This window comes from Bison bison, unplaced genomic scaffold (genome assembly GCF_000754665.1).
Source record: "Bison bison bison isolate TAMUID 2011002044 unplaced genomic scaffold, Bison_UMD1.0 scf7180017864364, whole genome shotgun sequence".
NCBI classification, from domain to species: Eukaryota; Metazoa; Chordata; class Mammalia; order Artiodactyla; family Bovidae; genus Bison; species Bison bison.
In genome coordinates, this window is record NW_011494936.1 from 4,470,575 (window position 1) to 4,475,693 (window position 5,119).

Below are 5,119 nucleotides of genomic sequence, written 5' to 3' on the forward strand. Positions count from 1 at the left end.
AACATAGAATTTCTGTTTATTTTATCACTATTATTGTATTTATTTTACTAATATAAATTAGTTTTTTATAAAAAATAGAATAGTATTATGAGGTTCAGGAAAACAGTCCCTCTTGTGCACTTGAGCCCTCATTGCCTATGGATTTGACCTCTAAATATATCTTAAGACTTTCAATGTTTTCTGCCACTGCCTCTTTCTAAGATGCCATCACTGACCTTCTGGGCAACTGAATTATCTTCTAAGTGGTCTTGTGATTTATTTTGCTTAGAGTAGCCAAAAAGAATCTTTTAAAAACATAAATCAGACCATGGTAGTCTTCTGCTGAAAACCCTTGAATGATAGCAGTCATGATCACCCCTGTCAAGGCTCCTCCCTCCCAGTCACTGAACTCAACAAGGGCTTCTTCCAGCTCCTCCATGGGGCTCTTCTCTCTCGGGCCTGCCACTTGACTAGTCTCTCTCTCAGGATGCTTGTTGTTCCATTCCCCATAGTCAGGTCTCAGCAGCAGAGTCAGTGTTACTACCTTCGCATGCCTCCTCTAGCCTTGCTTAGGGTAGGTTTTCTCATGGTGCTCTCATTTTTCCCTTACGATTTATTATATTTGAGTGCTTAAGGCCTCACTCTGTCTAAACTAACTTCTGTAAACTAAATGTGCATAATTGCTCAGTCGTGTCCAACTCTTTGAGACCCCATGAACTGTAGCCTGCCAGGCTCCTTTGTCCATGGAATTTTCCAGACAAGCATACTGGAGTGGGTTGCCATTCCTCCTCCAGGACATCTTCCCGACCCAGGGATTGAACCCATGTCTCTTCTGTCTCCTGCATTGGCAGATGGATTCTTTACCACTGTGCCACCTGGGAAGCCAAACATGAGTAGTATCCCTATTTTACTCCCTGCTGTAACCCAGACTCTGTTATGGAACTGAATATATAGCAGGCTCTCGGTGTAAAGCTGCTGATCGAATAAATGGAGATATGTTTGGCAAAATAGGCCAAAGTTCTTAGAAATGAGTATAATCTTTTAATTAGCAATCCCAGAAATATATTTCAAGAAAATAATTAGGGATATGTGTTAAGACTAGTAACATTCAACTTAAATAATAGCCAAAAAATAGCAATAAAGTGGGAAAAATGTCTAAACATGGCCAGTTTAACAAACTATGCTTTGTACATTATAATAATTTTATGTAGGTACTCAAACTGATATATTAGTTGACAAAGATATATTAGTTGACATAATTTCTGTGATCATATATTTTTGTAAAAGTAAAATATGTATGATATGTATTTTTATGTTGTTCTCTAATGAGGAGAACATTTGGAAAGATAAAATACCAAAATGTTAATTGTGTTTCCCTTTCCAATTTGCTTTGACTTATTAAAAAATTATATGGATATTTAAAACATGGTATAATAATCTTATTTCTTATATAGTTAAAAGTAAATAAAAAATTCTTATTGAACAAGTGAGAATAACCTGGTTTGAATTTCAGACTTTTTGTTCTATTAAAAAATAAAGTGACTCATATAAACAGAAACAGTTATATTCTAAGACACCATTTACATACCATTGGTCACTTCCACACAAGCTTATGATATGAAGGGAAAAATATCCCAGCTGTAGTTAAGTCCCAGACCATCCACCATTTTTCATGGTTGAAAGGCTATTCTGTATATTTTGTTGGCTGAAGTCTTTTTTATACAAGAGGGCTTTTTTTTTTTTTTTTCTGTCTTTGATTTGGGTAAGAATTGAATGCAGAAATCTGCTGTATCACCCATCAAAGGAATTCTAATACTTTGGTAGGGATCCAATAACATATTCTACTCTGTAGACCAAATACTGTGTTAAAAAAAATGAACTCTGGATCAAATTTATGGAAACACATGAATGAGTTTTCATAAAAAGTTTCAGAGAGAAAATTCCATGGAATCTTAGAACTTGATTTTTGAAACTATCTTTCCTTCAGGAACTCAATGATCTCCTTAGGCTCTCTGGAGATTCTTGTTTTAACTTTGCAAAGGTGAGCTGTGTTACTTCTCTATCTTCCCCTTTGGCATGGTCTGAAGTTCGGTGGTTCCTTCTGAATTTCTTATTAAAATACTGGTCTCTGTTAGTCCACAATCACTTTCTTTGAGGTGGCTTTCAACCTTTCACCAAATATACTACTTCTTCATGTCCATATACAATAGGGCACAACTTTAGTCCTTACTCACACAGAGAACATAGCCAGTGACTCTTGAAGGAGAACATTGCTTACAGCTTTGGCCTGCTAGGCAATGGCCAGTTTTTTAAAAGCCCTTCCCACTGCCAACTTGCTCCTGCATTTTGTCCATCTGGACAAAACGTTCTTTGGAGGTCCCTTCCTCTTCAGGCCTTAACCAAGACTCTAATTGTTACCTGGACAGATGGTCTGGTTCCTATCTATTACGTGCCCCTGCCTAGGGCCGAATAGACACTAGTGTTTATAGGGAGGAAGCCATTACAAAGCTAGTGAATTAGAATTCATATTTTTGGGGAAAGACAAATCTTTATAAAATTAAATTTTTAAAAAGATATTTCCACAAATTCAAGCCCATCAAAGGGTACTGATAACAAAGACATTCTTTTTTTTAATCCCAAATAATTAAAGAAGATAATATAAAATTAAATAATGTTCTTAAGAAATAATTTTGCTAATAAGTATTACCTATCCAGAACACCCCACTCCAGTACTCTTGCCTGGAAAATCCCATGGATGGAGGAGCCAGGTGGGCTGCAGTCCATCAGGTCGCTAAGAGTCGGACACGACTGAGTGACTTCACTTTCACTTTTCACTTCATGCATTGGAGAAGGAAATGGCAACCCACTCCGGTGTTCTTGCCTGGAGAGTCCCAGGGATGGGGGAGCCTGGTGGGCTGCTGTCTATGGGGTCACACAGAGTCAGACACGACTGACGTGACTTAGCAGTAGCAGTATCCAGAAACAACTGGGCTTCCCTGGTGACTCAGAGGTAAAAAATCCGCCTGCAGTACAGGATACCTGAGTTTAACCCCTGCATTGGGAAGATCTCCTGGAGAAGGGAATGGCAACCCACTTCAGCATGCTTGCCTGGGAAATCCCGTGGACAGAAGAGCCTGGTGGGCTGCAGTCCATGGGGTCACAAAGAGTCGGATATGACTAAGTGACTAAGCACACACACACATCCGGAATCAACTACATAAATTCTGGGCCTAGTACAAAAATGGAATTGTAGGGTCCCTTGTTCAAAACTGTTCAGAATTTCAAGACAGTGAAAGCAGGGCACCAAACTAAATGTAGGTCCTTCTGAGCTCAAGGCCCTGTGCCTTGCACAGATTGTATGCTCATGAGGCAAGTCTACAAAGCAAGTCCCATCCCTAGCAAAGAGATTATCTCTGTCTAGCATGGAGGTTAAGAGTGTAGATTTTAGAGCTAGGAGAACTAGATTTAAATCCTTGCTTTGCTACTTACTAACTAAGAGATTGTGGGCAAGTTATTTATTTCCTCTGGGTTTTAATTTCCTCACCTGTATAATGGGCAAAATAATATCACCACTCATAGGAAACTGAGCATGAAAAGATTTAATATGCTTTGACCAATGCCTGGTATACAGTATGTGCTCAATAAATGTTAGCTCTGAGCACACATGTGTGCACACACACAATATGTGGTTGTTTCAGGCCAGAGTACTGGAGTGGGCTGCCATTGCCTTCTCCGTAGAATTCACATCTTTGAATTTCAAAGCCACACCATTTTCCCTTTCCTCCTTTTGCTTATGGAGACAATTTCTGTGTGTGATCACAGTTAAAGGTTTTCCTGCTCCTTTTCAATTCCAAGAATTTGAAAACAGGGCAAAATTCTCATCATTTTCAATCTCACAGAAAAGTCAAATGCATTACTTCGCCTGCATCTTTCCGTTAGAGCACAGCCTGTGGGAAAGGGCACAGAACTCAGATTGGCCTGTTTGCTTTTTCTCGCTCCATTACCTGGTTTGTGTGGCCTCACATAAAATCCTTCTCTAGATTTTCTTTCCACAGCACAATTTATGCTATTAGTGCTGAGTAAAGCTGAAAGTAAACATTTCTACACCCTGCTTTAGTTTGATAGGGTATTTATTTAGTTATAGGTGCCATAGAAACAACAGCCAGATCAGAGCAGTCACTACATCTCCAAACATGGAGCCAGTGGTACAAGAGGAGATCTGGCCAACTTCCAAATAGCAGTCATCTTGGGAAGGGTTCTCCTGAAAGGACTGAACAGACACTACTGCTGCTGGTGCTGAGACACCAGACCTTGGAAACAAGCCTCAGCACCACTGAGCAGCTGACTGACCAAGTCCCTTCTCTGGGCTTTTCCTCATCACCTAACATGTCAGGGGGTTCCCAGGGGGCGCTAGTGGTAAAGAAGCTGCCTGCCAGTGCAGGAGACATAAGAGACGTGGGTTTGATACCTGGATCGAGAAGATCCCCTGGAGGAGGGGATGGCAGCCTGCTCCAGTATTCTTGCCTGGAGAATCCCATGGACAGATGAGTCTAGCAGGCTACAGTCCATGGGGTCTCAAAGAGTCAGATATGACTGAAGCGACTTCACATGCAAGATGTCAGGACATTCTTCCCTACCTCAGAGGGTTGTTGTGAGGACTGATTAAAAAAATATGGCAAAATTTTTGTGACCAAATTTAATATCTCCTCCTCTCTTGCAAAATTTCAAGAGAATGGCTGAAGAATATGTGTCTGGCTGGTGAACAAAAGTCAGTGCTTGTCGTGTTACTTCTTCTTTCAGTAGTTTCAGGGGCTAGAGATTTGCATACAAAGAAAACCAGCCATATCATGATGCAAGAGATTTCCCCAAAGAAACTAAAAGCTGAAGCTTTGCAGTCAGCAGAGCGGGATTTGAATGCCAGCCTGGTCACTTACCAGGCTGAGTGACTCAGTGTAAAGAAACCCTCTCAGCCTCAGCTTTCTCCCCCATAAAATGGGAGTAAGAACACTGCCTCAGATGATCCCAGAGTTGTTATTTTACAATTAAGGCAGAGCACTTGGTGCTGTGTTTTGCTGTTTGAAGTGAACCGAAATGTTAATTGCTCAGTCGTGTCCGACTCTCTGCAACCCCATGAACTGGG